Raw genomic sequence first — 21,634 nt, forward strand, 5'->3', positions numbered from 1 at the left:
ATTTCAGTTATTCAAAATAAATAGAAGATATTTGCTCAGACATCTCCCTTCTTTAGCTTTCATCTGCTATGGGATCTATATTTTACTTTTATTGAACATTTAGTCTAACTATATGGATTTTTGACAGTTGATTTGGCTCAAATTCTGAATATTTAATTCTATATTTACCAGTCACAGAAAAATGCTTCACATTATTTCTCTTTTTAAATTTTTATTTTTTGGTGCTCAGGATCGAACCCAGGAACTTGAACATGCTAATAATACACTCTACTACTACTGAGCTACACCCCAGCCAAATATAATTCCTTTTTTATATATACCTTTATTTTATTTATTTATTTTATGTGGTGCTGAGAATGAAACCCAGTGCCTCACATGTGCTAGGCAAGCACTCTGCCACTGAGCTCTAACCCTAGCTTTAAATTGTTATATTTTGTTAATTATTATAAAGTGTTAATTTTCCCTCCTGCAGCATTGGGGATTGAATCCAGGGGGGTTTTACCACTTAGCTACATCACTTGCCCTTTCTATTTTTTATTTCTAGACAGGGTCTATGCTGTTGCCCAGGCTGCCTTTGAACTTGTAATCTTCCTGCCTCAGTCTCCCAGGTAACTGGGATTACAGGCATGTGCTCCTGTTCTGGGTTAATTTGAGTACAGCTGCTGATACCTAATAGACTATTTAATTTTGCAAATTTGTCATGGAATTTAGAGAATAGAGGGATTAGGATGTAGCTCAGTGGTAAAGCACTTGCCTAATGTGCAAGTAGGCCCTGGGTTCAATCCCCAGCATTACCAAAAAATAAAAAAGAAAGAAAGAAAGGAATAGAGACCCCTGGTTGAATTTTGCCCTGTTTTGTTTTAAGCTATAATCTTATACGTGGAACAATCCTTGAGAAAATGATTCCCACAAAGAAAGTGATGTAGAAAAAAACACTTGTGTGAAACATGAAAGGAGAAATGAACTTCTGATCTGTTAAAACTGCTTTTGTGAAAATCAGATTATAGATTTCTTCCAGGTACAGGGAGAACACATTTAACAGATATAATAGCCAAGTAAGAATTATGCATAAGCAGTGTAAAGAAGAACTTAGAGTGACTATCCACATACAAGCTATTTAGTCATTTATTTCACAATTAACAAGTTCAGGCAAATCACTAGTATTTTGCATCATCATAACATTAATTCCTCACAGAAGACTCTAAATTTAGGAATGAATGAAACAAGAAATCCTCGAGAATCAGAAATATCTCGTCTGTAAAAAATGTCCTTTTCAATGTATGCCAATGAAAAAGAGAATAGCTAGGTGTCATGGTACATGCCTATAATCCCAGGAACTCTGGAGCCTGAGGCAGGTAGGTTGCAAGTTCAAGGACAGATACAGCAATTTAGCAAGGCCCTAAGAAACTTAGTGAGACTCTGTCTCCAAATAAAAGAGCTGGGGATTGGGAATGTAACTCAGTGGTAAAATGTCCCCGTGTTTAATTCCCAGTATTACCACTTAAGAAAAAAAAAAAAAAAAAAGCTAAATCCCTGCAAAGCACTTAAGGCATCAATTCTTTTTTTTTTTTGGGGGGGAGGGGTGGTGGTGGGGTAACCAGGGATTTAACTCAGGAGCACTTGCCCACTAAGCCACATTCCCAGTCCTATTTGTATTTTATTTAGACATAGTCTCACTGAGTTGCTTAGTGCCTCACTTTTGCTGAGGTTGGCATTAAAATTGTGATCCTCCCAAGTCACTGGGATTACAGGTGTGTGCCACTGTGCCACGCTTAGGGATCAATTCTAAAGTCAGTACTTAACACCTGACATTATTATTCATAGATGGAAATATTTATCAGCCTTTAGATAGAAATTTCTTTCAGACGGGAGCAAATACACAGCACCAAAAAAAAAAAAAAAAAAAAAAGATAAAATTCTAATTTATTGCTGGCAAGTATGTAGGGAAAAAGGTACACTTATATATTGTTGGTATGACTGCAAATTAGTACAACCACTTTGGAAAGCAATAGAGAGAGATTCTTTGAAAAATCAGGAATGAAACCAACACATCAAATGACCCAGCTATTACATTCCTTGGTATTTGTCCAAAAGAACTAAAGTTAGAATTCCTATAGTGATACATGCATACCAATATTTATAGCAGCACAATCCATAATAGTCAAGTTATGGAACCAATCTAGGTGCCCATAAATGATGAATGGATAGAGAATGTGACACACACACACACACACACACACACACACACACACACACAGTCATAAAGAATGCAAAAAATGTCATTTGCTGATAAATGAATGAAACTGGAGAACCTCATACTAAACGAAATAAGTCAGACTTAGAAAGCGAAGGGTCAAATGTCTTTTCTCATATGCAGAAGCTGAAGAGCAAACAGTGAATAAAAAAATGGGATCTCAAGGGGCTAGAGTTGTAACTCATTGGTAGAGCTGCTTGCCTAGCATGTGAGGCACTGGGTTTGATTCTCAGCACCACATAAAAATAAAGTAAAGCCATTTTGTCCATGTACTACTAAAAAATATTTTAAAAAATGGGATCTCGGGGCTGGGGGTGTGGCTCAAGTGGTAGCACACTCTCCTGGCATGCGTGTGGCCCGGGTTCGATCCTCAGCACCACATACAAAGATGTGTCTGCCGAAAACTAAAAAAAAAATAAATAAATATTTTAAAAAATGGGATCTCATGAAAATATAAGGGAGATCAGTAGAGTAGAAGCAGGGGACCAAGAGAGGAGGAAGAGAAGAGAGAAAGGAAGGAGAACTGGGGAATGAAATTGACCAAATTATACCAGGTGCATGTATGAATATAACTCAATGCATTGCAATTTTATGTATAACTATAATGCATCAATTAAAAAATAAATAACAAATAGAAGAAAGACTAATAGAATAGAGAAAGGGGATCAGGGGAAAGAAAGGGGCAGGACTGGGCACTGAAATGGGCAAAACTACGTTATCTTCATTTATGAATATGTCAAAATGAATATGCCAGCACTATGTATGGTTATAATGCACTAATAACAGATTCTTCTATGTGAAAAAATTTCTAATTTATGTTTTTTCAAGAAAAGAAAACTGAGTCTTAGGAATGCTAACCAAGTTTGTGGTTATAAGGAGCCTGATTCATAATCACATTTCTCCATTGCCTCTACTAATTAGAAAGTTGTTTTTAATTTGCATTTTTTCCTAGTGCTCATTTCTTTAACCACATATCATCAATACATTTCAACTGCAAGTAATAAATGCTTTAAGCATTTTTCAAAGATTTATTTAGTTCTTGACTATAGATTAGAATTGTTACATAAAGGACTACTTTTAGATATTTGTCAGAAACAGGAGATTTTTATTCTCATTAATATATGTTGATTCATTTCCTTATCATAATTATGTTTTTAAGATATTTAGTCTTTTTTTCTACTTAGAAACCAAAAATATTATACATAACATTTCCATTATCAAGTATTTTCTTCATTGTGCAGCTTGTAAAAAATCAGAAATGAAATGAAGCGCTTTTCTGGTTTCTCATGCTGAGTCAACAACAGAAATTCATTACCGTTACTCAAGAAATGGGCAAGAATATGCAGAACCTAGTGGCACACACCTGTAATCCCAGCTATGCGAGAGGCTGAGGCAGGAGGATTGCAAATTCAAGGCCAGTGTGGGCAATTTAGTGAAACCCTGCCTTAAAACCTTAAAGCCTCGGTGATAGAGCACTTGCCTAGGATGCATGAGGCCTTGGGTTCAATTCCTAGTTCCACATAAATACATGGGGGAAAAAAAAGATGATTATTGTATTGCATAAAACAAAGAAATAAAAGATCGTACTTTGCCTTTTGAAGCTTAGTAGTAGAATATTATATACACAGATGAGTAATAGTTCATTTTTAAAAAATGCTAATGAAGAACATTAAAAATAAAATCTTCAGTAATTTAGAGTAGGGGTAGATTGAGAGGCTGAGGCAGCTAACAAGAGCTTTGAAGAGGCACTGGGACATAATGCAGGGAGACAGTTACAGAAAGCCATTCCCAAGAGGGAAGGTGAGGGCATAGCACACTTTGGATATAATCTGTGCATGAAATAGAGTCTTCTAAGCATGCCAGAAGTACATGATTTGTGTAGGGTAGAGTAGGAGGTGCAGATGCATAATGAATCATATTTACAACTCTCCCACTTTGAATGTGAATTTTTCTATCAATTGCCCTCAACTCTCACTACATCGAACTTTTAAAGGCTGAGGGCTTTATCTTATCTACTCTGATACTTTCAGTGCCTCGCCCAGTATTTCCAGTGACTAAACCAGTCTTTTCAGTGCCTGGCACAGAAAAGGCATTCTGCCTGTATTTGTTGAATTAAAGAAGCAAATGAATGAATGAGTCTCTGATAGATTAAGTGAATTACTCAAGTTCAAATGACTAGTAGGTGATAAGAGTCATGATTGGAACAAACCATATGTTTTTACACGATTCAGACAGGAACTGGGAAATGTTAAGAGTCATTATTTCTCCATTCTCCCTGGCTGTTAGGAAAATTTCTTGGGTGAACCTTAAGAATTCTGTGTTAGGGTTCCCCAGAGAAACAGAGCCAACAGGATGTGCATATACACAGACATATAGGGAACTGGCTTATACAATTATAGTAGCTGAGAAATTCCCTCTGCGGGGTTAGTCACCAAGCTGTAGACTTCGGAGAGCAGATGGTGTAGTTCCAGTTGGAAGCCGAAGGCCTGTGAAGTAGGAAGACCCAATGTTTCAGTGCAAAACTCAAAGTTGGAAGAAGCCATGTTCAAACTGTAAGGTAGTCAGGCGTGGGTAATTCTTTCTTACTCAGGGCTCTATTCAGGCCTTCAAAGAATTGGATGAGTAGGGTGCAGTTGGAGCATGCCTGTAATCCCAGTGACTTGGAGGCTCAGGTAGGAGAATGGCAAATATGAAGACTTGGCAACTGGGTGAGATCTTGTCTCAAATGAATGAATGAATGAATAAAAATAAATAAATAAATAGAAAAAATGAAAATCAGGGGCATGTGTGCATGTGGCTCCGTGGTAGTGCACCCCTGGATTCAGTCCCTGGTACCTGGGGTGGGGAGGAAGAATGGGATGATGTCCACTCACACTGACAGAAGGCAGTCTGCTCTGTTCAATTTACTGCTTCATATGTTATCTTACCCAGAACTCCCTCATACACATATCCAGAATGACATTAGACCAAATGCTGGGCACCCATGTCCCAGTCAAGTTGAACCATGAAATTAACTACCATAAAGTTTTATCATTGACATATAATGTAGTGAGTTAATTATCCCTAATTGGTTCCACCAAAACCTCATAGTGGAACATATTGAATTAATTAATTAATTAAATGTTTGTAGTGCTAGAGATCAAACCCAGAGCCTAGCCCATGCTAGGCAAGGGCTCTACCACTGAGCTACAGCCCCAGTCCCATGGTCTATGTATTTAGTTCTGAACATGTATGTACACACATTTCATTTTCTGAGATTGTATAGCATGATGCTGAAGAGCTCCTTGATGTGTTTGAATTTCAGCTATAATGGGTGACTTTGAGCAGGTTACTTCTCATTGTTTCTTTCTCCGTAAATTGGAAATAATTATTGTTTCTTGATCATCAGTTTGCTGTTTGAGAATGAAATTTTAAAAAAGCATAAAGCATTTTATGTAGTACATGGTACAGAGTAAGTACTTAATAGGTGATGGTTACTGTTTAATGAGAAATATTAAAGCAAACTTAATGAATGTGGCATATCACCACATTTCTTCGATTCTATCAAATAAACATTCTTTTAAAATGTTGACATATATATATATATATATATATATATATATATATATATATATATTTAAATTTTAAGCATGTAAATATTTTATGTCTAGCATTCATGAGCCCAGGGGAGAAAAAGTGATTTTCTTGCAAGACATGTGATTATTTGTGTAGTATTTACCCTGTGTTAAAATTTCAAAATTTTATATCAATGCAAAGTGGATCTTCTATATAACACACTGTTATCAGGAGATTATAATCATGATATCCTTTTGGGGGGGAGGTGACTGGAGATTGAACTCAGGGGCACTTGACCACTGAACCACATCCCCAGCTCTATTTTGCATGTTATTTAGAGACAGGGTCTCACTGAGTCGCTTAGCACCTCACTTTTGCTGAGGCAGGTTTTGAACTCGTGATCCTTCTGCCTGAGCCCCCAGAGCTGCTGGGATTACAAGTGTGCACCACTGTGCCTGGCTCATAACCACAATATCTAATTTTATAATCCTTTGTAGTATCAGGGTAGTTTGGTTCACTAAATGATATTGTTTACTTCAGATTGTAGCTTTCCTCATATTAAAGTCTTGGGTTTGACCCAAATCCCTTTTTCTATTACTATATTTTACTCTGTTGATATGACACTATATACTGTATTATCTTAAGCTTGCTCAAAAAAATTGTTTTTCCTTTTTGAATAGGATCATGGCATGCAGTGAAAGGAGAAAATATTGTGATTCAGTGTGGGATTTGTATCCTATTTAAGACTCGATTTTTTTTTTTTTAACCAAATTCTTGCTAAATTGCCCAGGTTGGCCTTGAATTCACAATCCTTCTGCTTCAGCCTCCTGAGTAGCTGCAGGTCAAGACATTTTTAATTGAAGTTATAATCTTGACAAAATAAAATAATTAGAATGACTGCAAATCTCCCAGTGGGATAGTGTAGTTATTTTATATTATTACATAATTTCCCCTGCTGTTCATCCCCTTAGTTTTTAAAGGAGAATAAATTTTAGTTGTTCCCTAAAATTCCCAGCTTGAATGGTTTCTTGGTAATTTTGAGTTCAAGGATCATATATATATATATATTTTATTTCTTTCCCACCTCCTCTTATGGTGCTAGAACAATGCTATATCTGTAGAAGATGCCAAATATATTCTTAAGCAATGAATACACAATTGAAATGAGTTTGGAATAGTCCTAGGAAAGTCTGGAACAGTGCAGTGAGAATACTGTCTCTGTTAGAAGTAAAGATGAACAGATCCTTCAGTAATAGCACATCAAAAAAAAAAAAAAAATGACAATTCTAACTGGCTGTGGTGGTGCACACCTATAATCCCAGCGACTTTGGAGGCTGAAGCAGGAAGAACTCAAGTTTGAGGCTAGCCTCAGCAACTTAGCCAGATCTCAGCAACTTAGTGAGATCTTGCCTCAAAATAAAAAATAAAAATGGCTGGGGATTTAGATAGGTGGTAAAGCACCCCTTTGTTCAACTCCAGTACTGTAAGGGGTATGTGGGAGAGGGTATAGGAGGAGATAGTCCTGTGTAGCAATTGGTGAGAAGCAAGAAATAAGGAGAAAATGAGACAGGGGCAGGCACAGAGGCAGTCCATAAATGTGAAGACAAACTTTGACCAGGAGACCAAAGACAGGGGTCAGTTAGGTAAAGAGGGAATGATGTCATCAGAGCAACAATAGAGGAAGATGGTTTGGGCAGCAGCTTTTGAATAGACTTTGAAGAAAAAAATTAGAAAGAGGGGGAAAAGGAAACAGGAAAGGGAAGTCTGTTGGGAACTCAGCATGACATTTGGAGTGGGTGGGGAGCTTCCTGTCACAGCTTGATGTTTGGAACATCTGGTCACCTCTTATCCTAAGGAGACCTTAGAAACTTCAGCTTCTTCAGTGGATGGGGGTAGAAAGCCCAGGGATTCCATGACGACTCAGTCCTTGCCAGTAGACAGGAAGATCTAAAGAAGGCAAAAGTACCGATGGGAAACAAACTCTTTCTTCCACTGAGAACTCTGCCACTAGTTTTCTCATATAAGCATTCATATTTGTAAATATATTCAGGCTTTGTATTTTTGGAATATTAATTTTTATATTCAAATCAAAGTGTAAAATCTATTTTTAAATTATCCCAAAGGGAGAAAGGTAGCCAACCAATTTATAGAGGAAACAACTGCTTTCAAAGCTAATGATTTTCACTACCCAGCTTTCTGTTGCATTGTTCAATTTTCACAAGGTGCCATTTTTCCAGCATTGACCAAAGTTTTCCACAACTCAATTGTGCCCTCTAGTGTTTTCAGTATTTAATGCAGGCCACAGCTAGAAATGGACTCTGAACAAAAGGGGGAAACTAATCATGACCCCCACATCATCATTTACAGTTAATCTCAGCATTACTTAGTATAGGTGTGGATGTGCTATGGTAACAAATAAATCCACAAATCTCAGTGGTTTAAAAAAAAACAAAAGTTTGTTTCTCACAGAAATAATGCAGAATGAGCCTTTCTACAAGAAGCACTGTCTTGAAGTTTCCTGTATCCTGTGGTGTCTACCAACTTCTTACCTGACAAAGGCGACAAAATATGAAAAAGAGAGGGAGGAGACACACTTGCTTTTACCTGCTTCAGCCTGGAAGTAACACATCACTCAGCTACTTTCTTTTTTTCTTTTTTAAATGAGTTCTTACTGTCTTACCCAGGCTGGTCTCAAACTCCTGGGCTCTAAAGATCTTCCTGCCTCAGCCTCCTGAGGAACTTAGACTATAGGAGACTTTAGGACTTAGACTACAGGAGTGTGCTGCCATGAATGGTCTTAGAATTTTTTTTTTTTTTTTTTGGTTATAGTAAAATATACATGACATAAAATTTACCATTTTACTTTTTTTTTTTTTTTTTTGCAGTACTGCTGCTTGAACCTCTCTACTGAGCCACATTTAAATTTTTATGTTTTATTTTTTTTTATTTTGAGACATAGTCTCTTTTAAAAGTTGCTGAGGCTGGCCTCAAACTTGGGATTCTCCTGCCTCAGCCTTTCAAATTGTTGGGATTATAGGTGTGCGTACTGTAGTGCTTGGTTTCAATTTACTTATTTTTAAAGTGCTTTTAAGTTTAATGACGTTAAGAACTTTCACATTGTTATGCAGTCATCACCGTCATCAATCTCCACAACTATTCTCTTCACTTTTCTGCATCCATACATTTTGGGCTGGGGTGTAGTTCAGTGTTGAATGCTTGTCTAGCATGTGCCAAGCCCTGGGTTTGGTCCCCACCATACTCTCTGCCACTGAACAAGTCCATTTCTATTAATTAATAGTTCCCCATTCTTATCTCCTCCCAGCCCCTGACAACTATCCCTCTACTCTCTGTATGAATTTGATTACTCCAAGTACCTCAAATAAGTGGAATTGTACAATATTTATCCTTTTGGATCTTACTTATTTCATCTAGCACGGTGTCTTCAAGGTTTATTCATGTTGTAGTATATGTCAGAATTTCCTTCTTTTTTTAAGGCTGGATAATATTCCACTGTATGTGTATACCATATTTTATTTCTCCACTCATAGGCACTCGTCTTTGACAATATCAATATCATTTTGTTTAGTCAATCATTCAGTACATAGTTTGAATGCTTTCTATAAACTATAATACCTCTTGATTAGAGGGACAGAAAGTTGCTCAACATGTGGTCATCTGTGTCCTTGTAGTGCATATCACATATCTTGTCATTTCTACCCTTCATGAAGCCTTTTTTGCAAAGCTCCACTTTCAAAGAAAGCTGTCTTTGCTGTACCTAGTAATACTCTGGAGAAAATAAACTAAAATGCTTGGCCTCCATACAAGCTAATTCTATCATTAACAGTTTCCTTTACTATCTGGATATATGAAGAGGCTGGCTTTTAAGTTAATATAAATGTGGAGGTGCTGCAGAATGGTGGCCTTTCACCACCAGCCTCACCACATTTCTGAAAGTCACTATTGTTCTATTATAATAATTCTATCGCTAACCATATTACTAACCCTCATATGATAGTTAATGGCTACCAGGTATTATGAGGCATCGTTCTCATGACCTGACACACACAAGACATGATGATGCTAGGTTTTGAGATAGAAAACCTAGGAGAAAAAGCAGGGTGGGAAAGGCGAAAATGACAACTTGAGTTTTGGACATGTTGGGTTGGAGACGCCTGAGGGAAAGCAGGTGTCTAGTGGAAGAGAGCTGTGGGAAGTGTGAGTTGGAGCCAGAACTTGGGAGAACTGCCAGGGCTAGAGATGGACTTGGGAATTAATAACACATAGGCAAGAGCCAAAGTTGTGCATCCAATGATATTTTTAATCAAGGGAGAGAGAGAGAGAGAGAAAATGCAGAATGGCCATTTTGCCCAGTCCCGGCCTGACCAGAGCCTCAGAACAGTAGGAATGAGCCAGACAAGAAAGCAGTGGAAGTCCTTTCAGGCAGAGGGGGGAAAACAAAAATGGTGGCACAGAAGCTTGAAGAGGCGCTGGTAACACTTGTGTTACTTCCTGTCTCTATGAATTTGACTCTTCCAGGTACTTCACAAGCGGAATCATCCAATGTTTATCTTTTGTGTTTGTATCATTAAGATGAGTTGCTCTTGGGCTGGGGATGTGGCTCAAGCGGTAGTGCGCTCGCCTGGCATGCGTTCCTCAGCACCACATACAGACAAAGATGTTGTGTCCGCCAAATAGTAAAAAATAAATATTAAAATTCTCTCTCTCTCTCCCTCTTAAAAAAAAAAAAAAAAAAAAAAAAGATGAGTTGCTCTTAACCCTGAGCTGTGCAGCAAAATACTTGCAGAGATTTGAAAACTACAAATTCTTGGACTCTTTAGCTAGAGATTTTGATTCCTGTGGTCTGAAATTGGTGTCTGTGTTAATCAGCTTTTATGTTGCTGTGACCAAAACACCCAACAAGAACAACTTAGAGGAGGGAGAGTTTATGTGGGGTTCATGGTTTCAGAGGTCTCAGTCCATTGATGGCTGACTCCCTGGCTCCGAGGTGAGGCAGCACAACATGGGGGACAGACTCAGTGGAGGAAAGCTACTGAGCTCATGGCAGTGTCAGGAAGCAGAGAGAAAGAGAGGAAGAGGAAGGGCCACAGGAAGAACAATGCTTTTAGGGCATGCCCCCAGTGACCCACCTCGTCTAGCCGGGCTCCTCCTGCCTGCAGACACCATCCAGTTAACCAGTTCAAACGAGAATAGACTGATTAGGTTTCTGCTCCCATAATCCAATCATTGCTCCTCGTAACACTCCTGCATTAACGGGGGCTTTTGGGAGAGAGGGACACTTTATATCCAAACCATAACAAGGTCAAAAATCTGCATTGGAAAAAAGCATGTGGAGGGAAGGGGGAAATTGGTTAATGGGTATAAACTCACAGTTAGATAGAGGGAATAAATTCTGGTTTTCTAATACACAGAATGGTGATTATAGTTAATGATATATTGTTTTTTAAAAAATCAAACAGATCAGTGGGGAGGATTTTGGAAATTCTCATCACAAAAAAAGGAATGATGCATGTTTGAGATGATGCATATCCTACTTATCCAGAGTTGATCATTACACAATTTATACATGCTTTGAAATAACCTCACTGTAACCCATGAATTTGTACAATCATCTGTCAATTAAAAATTCATTTAAAAAACAAACAAAAGCAAATGAGAGCATCTGTCATAGAAGAGGGGAAGACAGAGGGGAATTGCCTCCCATGGGCTGAAGGAGGGAAGACTGTGGGCAAGGGTCACCAGGGGAAAAAGGTGCCTCTGGGGTTCAGAAAGGGTGAGGATCCAGGGGCAGCCACTGGGTCTGGCAAACCAGGGTTTTATCAGAACGGTTGACAGAGCAGTCCCAGAGGGGAACACATGAAGAATCATTAGTGGAGTAAGACCTCTGGGATGCTGGGGAAATTGGGATCAAAATTACTGGTGGGCAAGCTGGGGATGTAATTCAGTGGTAGAGCCCTTATCTAGGATGTGTGAGGTCCTGGGTTTGAAACCCTACAGGGCAAAGAAAAAAAATCTTGGTGGAAAGGAAAGGCCTGAAGGATGGGTAGAGATATGGATAAATCATTAGGTAGAGAGATGGAAGCAGAGGGAGTTGATGACCATTAACTTTTTGTGAAGGTTACCATCAGCACATAGCATGGTTTTAGAACAATACCTGGCACACAGTGGAAACTGTTTTGTGGTAGCAGTGGGGGAGGCAAGGATCTGCCTGACGACTATGCCCCTCTGTGGGGCATGAGCATGAAGTTCACCAGCACTAGGGCACATGGCCCAGCTAAAACTGGAAACCATAAATGTTGTAGGAGAACTAACCAGTTACTGTTTGATTTTCTTGGTAGAATATAGCAGCAGGAGGACACAAAGCTAATCCATTAGCTGAGGCGATGGGGCAAAAGAGCAAGGGACAGAGTAGTCCAAGTGCTCCCAGGACTTTGGTTAAGAGGTTCAAGTTTACTCCAGGTAGGGGATGCGGGGAGGTCTCCCAATATCTAACCATTGGTGGAGCTCCAAGGGGGTAGTGTTAGTGGCTGTGAAGGAGGTGGACATGCAGCAGGGGCGAGAGTTATGGCCAGGGAGAGAATATCAATATGAAAAGCACATGTTAGAACTCTTAGTTAGGGCTGCCTGGTGGCACATGCCTGTAATTCCAGCAACTGGAGAGGTTGAGGCAGGAGGATTGCAAGTTAGAGGCCAGCTTGGGCTACTTAGCTAGCTCCTATCTCAAAATGAAAACTAAAAAGGACTGGGGATGCAACTCAGCCCTAGAATGCAGAGAGGGAAAAAGAAAAAAGGACTCTTGTTTCAGAGTTTATTTCACCCTAACAATCATTTTCAAACACATCTGAGGAAACTGGTGTCATTAATGCCTCCGTGGCATTTTTTTTTTTTTTCAATCAGAATGACTCCGTTTTCATTTGTCTAGACATGGGAGTAGGAAGAGAGATAGTGGAAGATGATTTTATTTGTGACATTTCCTTAGGGAAAAGGGTGTTTTGTTTGTTATTTTATTTTGTTTTGAAAACCACTGATATTTGGTGGAATGAACTTGGGTTTGACAGTGAGAAGACTTGAACTTTGATCCTGCCTTCTCCATACTAACAGTGGGGTTTGGGCTGGGTCATTTATCTTTTTTGGGGTCTTGGTTTTCTCATTTGTAAAATGTTTGGGGTGGACTAGATGATATTTTGCCAACACCCCTTCCTCCTGGCTGGAGGGAGAGTTGGAGTTCAGAAGCACAGCTGTGCAGATCCCAGGAGGTTTGAGAGTGCCATCTTGTGGTCGAAAGGAATAGTGCTGTCAACAGGTTCACCTAGATTTTGGAAGTACAGAGCCAGGCGGTAGCGGTGTTTTTATTCACACCGAAGAAAAATCTCTCCAAGGACATGAGGCCCTGTCCAGGTTCTCTTTTTTTTTTTTTTAATTTTTTTAAATATTTATTTCTTAGTTATTGGCGAACACAACATCGTTGTTTGTATGTGGTGCTGAGGATCGAACCCAGGCCGCACGCATGCCAGGCAAACGCGCTACCGCTTGAGCCACATCCCCAGCCCCAAGTCCAGGTTCTCTTGATAGCATAAAGTTAGACTCTCATCATGACAACCAGAGTAACTCATCGATGTACGTGAATAAACTATGGTATGCTCAGTCGTTGGAGAGCAGTAGCCAAAATTTGCTTGGAATCAACTTACTGCAATTAGACTTTTTCTTTATTGAAACAATGATCTTAAAAATGACTCCATCTTCTCATGGAATTTGCAGGGAAATGGATGGCATTAGAGCAGATTATGCTAAGTGAAGCTAGCCAATCCCTAAAAAACAAATGCCAAATGTCTTCTTTGATATAAGGAGAGTAACTAAGAACAGAGTAGGGAGGAAGAACATGAGAAGAAGATTGACATTAAACAGGGGCAAGAGGTGGGAGGGAAAGGGAGAGAGAAGGGAAATTGCATGGAAATGGAAGGAGACCCTCATGGTTATACAAAATTACATACAAGAGGAAGTGAGGGGAAAGGGAAAAAAAAACAAGGGGGAGAAATGAATTACAGTAGAGGGGGTAGAGAGAAAAGAGGGGAGGGTACGGGGAGGGGGGATAGTAGAGGATAGGAAAGGCAGCAGAATACAACAGACACTAGTATGGCAATATGTAAATCAGTGGATGTGTAACCGATGTGATTCTGCAATCTGTATACAGGGTAAAAATGGGAGTTCATAACCCACTTGAATCAAAATGTGAAATATGATATATCAAGAACTATGTAATGTTTTGAACAACCAACAATAAAAATTAAAAAATAAAAAGAGTAAGGCCACTGGAAAAAAAAAAAAAGACTCCATCTTCATATTCAGACCTGGCTCATGTGTTTCCCAGTCTGGTTATAAAACTGATCGGATGAGTGTGCTGTTTATGTGACAGTTCTTGTTGAGCCCAGATGAGGTCAGTGTCACTCTACAACGAGCCACGACAGCCTCTTTTGTCACTAAAGGACTTTAAAAATGGCTTATTAGTAATACTGGAGAGCCAGATGTATGATTCAGAAGGGTTCTTGGAACAAAAGTTTCTGGAAAACGGCCTTGGGTTATAAATTTCCTTCCCAAGGGCATAGAGGGTGTCTTCAACCAAGGCCGTCACAAAACAAATGGAATAAATTGATAACAGTGGAAGCCAGAGGGAGTGTTTCTGTCATCGTGTTAATCCTTGAGCCCTCAAAGAATACTGTGCAAGGCCTCTGGCCTTGGATTGCACATACCCGATTCAACCCTCAATGTTTTTTTTTTTCTCCCAGAAAAACTTCAGTCTAAAACTTTAGCTTCAAAAACCACTTGAGAAGTTGGGGGTGTAGTTCAGCGATAAAGCACTTGCTTAGAGCACTAGAGGCCCTGGGTTTGATTCCCAGCACTGAAAAAACATAATAAAACACTGCTTGGAAGATCTCTGACTCCTTTGTATTTCATGCTATTTTCTGTCTTTTGCTTGCTGGGGATTGAATCCAGGGCCTAAGCAAGTACTCTGCCACTGAGCTACATCCCCAGGCCCTATTTTACTCTCTTTTTAAAGAAACTTGTGAATTAGAAGTTAGAGCATCCAAAACTTATTATGGACTGATATCAAACCATCACCCTTGTTTAAAATTCTACATGTCAATCCAGTAATCCTACCCTTCAACTCCTTGCCCCTCTCAAAGCTAACTTCTCAGAGCAAATGTAATATACCATGACAAAATTAAACTCTCCAAGCAGTCTCAAAAGTTTATCACATTCATCCTCATTTCTATTGTTTTGTTACTTTGTAACAAAAAGTTTGCTCCCTCATTGTGTCCTATGATCTCTTACCTCCTACCTTCTAAATCAACTGTCATCTCTCTTTCATTTTCCCAGCTTCTCCTCCTGGGCATATAATTATGCTTAAGTGATTTGACCTTTAAACAAAGAAAGAGGCAGGATCCTATTCTTTAGTTACTATCTTTGGTCTTGCCTTCCTGTCTGAGATCAGCCTCCTAGCAGAGGAGGGTAAGTTCTTTTACTACTCCTGCATCTCATAAAAACTGCTCAAAAGAGAGCAATAATGTTTCCAACCCCAAAAGACTACTGAAACTACTCTTGCTGGGGTTACCATTGCCAAATCCACAGGAGGCTTTTCTGGATCTTCTTACTTCAGCTCTCTGGGGCATATCACAGAGCAGCTTTATCTTTTGATTCTCTCTTCCATTGGTTTCTGATATAATGCTCTTCAGATTCTTATCCTTCTTTTTGAGAAATTTTTTTACAGCTTCCTTTCCAGGAAAATGGGAATATGAGACAGATACTTCTCGTTTTCATTTTACTTGAGGAACCCAAGACTCAGAGATGTTAAGGAAAAATCTTGCCCAAGTTGCACAGCAAATAACAGATTGCACCCTCAGAGATAGTGGTGTTTGGAGGTGCAGCTCTCACTCTCTGATGTCATCCTGCCCCTCTTTGTTTTATGGTGCATCTTAGAGTTGAGTGTGCCTGAAGGCACTGTGCATGTCCTCTTCTCCCTTTCCCTAGGGAGTCCTTTGCTCACCAGAGACTGGATGACTATCTTTATGCTTTTACTTAGAGAAGTCACTCTGTGAACTGTCAGTCCCTACAAATAACTGCCCACAGGACATCTCCAAATGCATGCCCCATGGCCCTGCAAACTCAGTCTGTTCAATTTTTACAGAGTTCATGGGGTCCTGCAGGATAGGAATCATGTTTATTTCCAACTCCACCTCCCTCTCTTTTTCTTGCTCCTCCTTTCTGTTCCTCAGACAGGCCAAAGTCGCTCTTGCTCCAAGGCCACTGGTTGTGCTATTCTTTTTTACTGGAATATTCTTACCAAGGTCATGGCATGTTCTTATTATGGCTTATTTCACAGAAAGCTTGTTCTGTGCTTTTTTTTCTCAGCTTCATTGCCGTCTCCTCAGAGGAACTTTCCTGACCATCTTATCCATAAATGCTTTCTTCTTCAGTTTTTCCTGATTCTTTTTTAAAAAAATTTTTTATTAGTTGCTCAAAACATTACAATGATCTTGACATATCATACATTTGATTCAAATGGGGTACGTAATCTTATTTTTCCACGTGTACAGATTGCAGGATCACGTTGGTTATACAGCCACATTTATATATAGGGCCATACTAGTGTCTATTGTATTGTGCTGCACTTTCTATCCCCCCTCCCCTCCTCTCCCCTCCCATCACCTCTTTCTACCCAATCTACTGTGACTTTCCTGATTCTTCGTGCAGGTTTTTTTTTGCATTATGCCCTAATCAATAGATCACAAGTGTTTATATGCCATCTACATAGTATTAGACATTATAAGTAACCTAGAGGTGATTTAAAGTATATGGTGTGTGTGTGTGTGTGTGTGTATGTGTGTGTGTGTAGATGGCATATGAATATACCATCATTTTATAAAAGGAATTTGAGAATCTATGGATTTTGGTATATGCATAGTTCCTATAACCAATGTTCCAAGTATACCAAGGTATGATTTTAATTATCTGTGTTTTGTTTGTTGATCTGCTCTCACTAAAACATAAGCCCCTAGAAGGCTATGATGGTTTTGCACTGAATATGGATACACAACTGAGGTGGGTAAGCAAATGGAAATCTAGTCTGCCTCTCCTTACCGACCAGAAGGGCTGTGTTTTAAAAAATTGCCCAAAGATATCATTTGACTGGCAGTAGACATTGACATTGACCTTATCTGTCCTGTCCAATAATTTATTTCCAGAGCCTAGAACAGTGAATGATACGTAGTAGACTCTCATAAAATATTTATTAAATGAATAAAAGGGAATAATGCAGCTGCAGGATAGGTTTACTAGAAATAATGAAGGGGTCCTTAATACTTAAAAATCCTCTGTGGATAGGGTGCAGCTAGGGTGGTAGAGTATTTGCTTAGCATGTGCGAGAACCTAGATTTAATCCCCAGCTCCCAAGTGCACACATTCACACACATACACACACATCTTTCAGTGGTTTCCATTGCACAATCGTAAAATCAAATTTCTAATATAGCCCATTGGGTTGGGCATGGCCACCCTCCAGTCCATATCTACCACCTCATTTCACACCATGCTCCCTCTTGGTTGTATAAATTGCTGCCCTTCTGACCAACTTCACAAACGACAAAACCCCCAGATATCTTTTGATGACCAAAACCCATTGTAAATCCAGAATCTACAAAACTAGTCGAGCTAGTCAGACAGAGGAAAAGATTCAAGTAAAAGAGAAGGTCTCTCGAACTAGTCAGACAGAGGAAGAAAGTTTAGAGCAGAAAAAGCCATCAGGGAAAAAGTTACAACAGGAGACTGCTACTAACACCTTTCTATCACCAGAGGGCGTAAGTGTCCAACCAACAGCGCCACCTCCATATGCTGGGAGGCTCCCAACTCCCGCTGTTGATAGTTGGGATCCTGAGACAGGATCTCAAATATTAACATGATCTGTATTTGAGCAGGCAGGAGGGCAGCGAATTCACCATGCTTTAAATTTCAAAAAAGTGAAGCAGCTAAAAGAGGCTGTAACAACCTATGGTCCTCAAGCACCCTTCACTGTAAGCATGGTTGAATCCATTACCAACTTGAACATGACACCAGCATTTGCGCTAATATGTGTAAAGCTGTGCTAAATGGAAGACAATACCTGTTATGGAAGGTTGCCAATGAGGAATTTTGCAAGGAGACGGCTAGGCGAAATGCAGCAGCTGGTTATCCTCAGAGAAATCTAGATATGTTGTTAGGAAAGGGACCTTATGAGGATCAGCAGCAACAAATTGCATATGATCCTGGCGTATACTTACAAATTGCTGTAGATGCGGTTAGGGCATGGAAGACTTTACAAGGACAAGGATCAGCAGCAACAAATTGCATATGATCCTGGCGTATACTTACAAATTGCTGTAGATGCGGTTAGGGCATGGAAGACTTTACAAGGACATGGAGGTTTACAAGATCAATTATCTAAGGTAATACAAGGAGCTAATGAACCTTATGCTGAATTTGTAGATAGGCTTATTCAAACAGCTACCAGAGTTTTTGGGAATACAGAACAAGCAATGCCATTAATAAAACAACTGGCTTATGAGCAAGCGAATCGTTGGTGCAGAGAAGTCATTAGACCATGGAAACATGAAGATTTAAACACATATATTAGGGGCTGGGGATGTGGCTCAAGCGGTAGTGCGCTCGCCTGGCATGCGTGCGGCCCGGGTTCGATCCTCAGCACCACATACAAACAAAGATGTTGTGTCCACCGAGAACTAAAAAATAAATATTAAAAAAATTCTCTCTCTCTCTCTCTCTTCTTTAAAAAAAAATAAATAAACACATATATTAAATTATGTAGAGACATTAATGAACAAGGGTAAGTCGTGGCAGCTGCAGTACAACAGATTTTAGATGCCAGAGACATTAATGAACAAGGGCAAATCATGGCAGCTGCAGTAAAACAGGCTTTAGATGCCAGGCCAAGAACATGCTACAATTGTGAACAAACAGGACATTTTAAAAGGAATTGCCCCATAGGAGAAGGGTTTAACAAAACTAGGTATCAAAGGAGTAGAATACTGGGTACTTGCCCACGATGCCATAGAGGGAGACATTGGGCTAATGAATGCCATTCTCAAACCACCATAGAGGGTATTCCATTATCAAAAAATGAACAAGGACCAGGTGTTTATCCACGATATCGTGGAGAAAGGCATCGGGCTCCATTGCCAAAAAATGGACAGGGGGGCTCAATGCTCCGGGGCCCAAAACCACAAATATACAGAGCACTGGAGGAACCCAGCAATCCCATCAGGGTAGTGCCCAGGACATATTGTTCATTAGATCCCTCATCAGACAAACCAGAGGGAGTGCAGGGTTGGACATCTGCGCCTCCGCCAGAACAGTACTAACTCTAGAGTTGGGAGTTCAAATCATTCCCACAGGGGTAAAAGGACCTCTTCCCAAAGTAACAGTGGGTTTATTATTGGGACACAGTTCTTCTACTCTAAAAAGACTTATGATAAGTCCTGGGGTAATTGATCCCGATTATGAAGGTGAAATAAAAATTATAGCCAGTTCTCCAAAGGGTATATCAGTAATTTCACCAGGAGATAGAATAGCACAGTTACTAATAATACCCAGCCTACATGATAAATTTTCCAGTCGTACTGTAGAAAGAGGTTCCAAGGGATTAGGCTCCACAGGTGTAGATTGGGCTATGCTTTCTTTAAATTTAGATTCTCACCCCTTGCTAAAACTAAATATTCAAGGACATGAATTTAATGGGCTAATGGATACAGGTGCAGACCTTAGCATCATCTCTCGTCAAGAATGGCCAAAACATTGGCCATTACAATAAGCCACTCAAATGCTTCAAGACCTAGGAGTGGCGACTAATCCCCAGAAGTGCAATGGTATTAGATTGGAAGGATCCTGAAGGATGTGAAGGAACTATACAGCCATATGTATTGGATCATCTTCCTGTAAATTTATGGGGACGAGATGTCCTAGATCAATTAGGTTTGACATTAACAAATAACATCAATCAAAATGCACCCACTATTATGGCTAGACAAGGTTTTAGGAAAGGAAAAAGATTAGAAAAACAAGAACAAGGTATAGCAGCACCAATACAAATAGATCAAGGAACAGACAGACATGGGTTGGATTTTCAGAAAGGGCCACTGAGACAATAAAAATTACTTGGAAATCAGAAAGACCAGTATGGGTTCCTCAGTGGCCCCTGACTAAAGAAAAGATACAAGCAGCCCATGACCTGGTCAAACAACAATTAGCGGAAGGACATATACAACCTTCTGTATCTCCCCATAATACTCCCATTTTTGTCATCAAAAAGAAATATGGTAAATGGAGATTATTGCAAGATTTAAGAGCCAATAATAATGCTCAATCGGGGATTCCTCAATTGTCTGCTTTGCCAAAAACCTGGTATGTTTTAGTTATAGATATTAAAGATTGTTTTTTTTCAATTCCAATTCATCCTGAGGATAGTCCACGTTTTGCATTTACTATCCCTGCACTGAATCATGAAGGTCCTGATCAGAGATATGAATGGAAAGTACTCCCTCAAGGGATGGCTAACAGCCCAACTATGTGTCAAATTTATGTTAACAAAGCAATCCAGCCACTTAGAAATCAAAATCCTGAACTACAAATATTTCACTATATGGATGATGTATTATTAGCACACAAAGATAAAAACACATTGCTAGAATGTTATGCCACACTTACAAACTTATTAAAAAATTATAATCTAGAGATAGCAATAGATAAAGTACAATTAAATTTTCCAATTAATTATTTAGGGGTTCTATTATCCTCAACCATGGTCCGTCCACCAAAAATTCAAATACGAGTAGATCAACTCAAATCACTTAATGACTTTCAAAAGTTATTAGGAGACATAAATTGGATAAGGCCTTATCTAGGTATACCAACAGGAGAGTTGGGACCTTTATTTGATATCCTAAAAGGTCTATCAGATCCAAATTCACCCCAAATGTTAACGCCTGAAGCAAGAAAGGCATTAAAAATCATTAAAACATATATGGAAAATATGCATTTGGATAGAATTGATATAAGTTTGCCTTTATTATTTATTATACTACCAACAAAAAATATTCCTACAGGAGTATTTTGGCAAGAAGGTTCATTATTATGGATACATTTATCTTATTCTCCTCACACTATTCTTACTAGGTATCCTGAGGCTGTAGGACAATTAATACTCAAAGGAATAAAAGCAGCAAAGGGAGTGTTTGGAATTTCTCCCAATAAAATCATTACTCCATATACTATGGATCAAATTGATGAGTTAGCTAATGAGTTAAATTAGCTAACTAATAATCATGTGCAAATCTAATGTTTCATTTGATAACCACTTACCATCTAATCCTTTATTGTCTTTTTGGTCATCGCATCCTGTAATTTTTCCAAAAATGACAAGAAAAACACCTATCATGAATGCTCCAAATATATTCACTGATGGGTCAAATAATGGTACAGCAGCAATAGTTACACCTGATCAAACTTTTACATTTTTAGTACCCAAACAATCAGCTCAAAAGGTAGAGCTTAATGCAGTATTACAAGCTTTTGTGATGTTTAAAGATTCTGTATTTAATTTATTTTCCAATAGTCAGTATATAGTTAATGCTATAGTATCCCTTGAAGATGCTGGTAGGATTTCCCCTTCCTCTACTGTTTTCTCTTTGCTTTCCACTACACAAAGTCTAATCTGGGACAGAAAAGATCCATTCTTTATAGGACATATCAGGGCACATACAG

General features: G+C 39.1%; 1 non-coding gene across 1 annotated transcript; it reads left to right on the forward strand.

Moving 5' to 3' along the window:
- Positions 1–726: 726 nt before the first annotated feature.
- On the forward strand, positions 727–797 carry Trnai-aau (transfer RNA isoleucine (anticodon AAU)). Its single transcript has one exon. It is a non-coding gene; the product is annotated as a tRNA-Ile (tRNA).
- Positions 798–21,634: the final 20,837 nt, after the last annotated feature.

This window comes from Callospermophilus lateralis, chromosome 17 (assembly GCF_048772815.1).
Source record: "Callospermophilus lateralis isolate mCalLat2 chromosome 17, mCalLat2.hap1, whole genome shotgun sequence".
Classification (NCBI taxonomy): Eukaryota; Metazoa; Chordata; class Mammalia; order Rodentia; family Sciuridae; genus Callospermophilus; species Callospermophilus lateralis.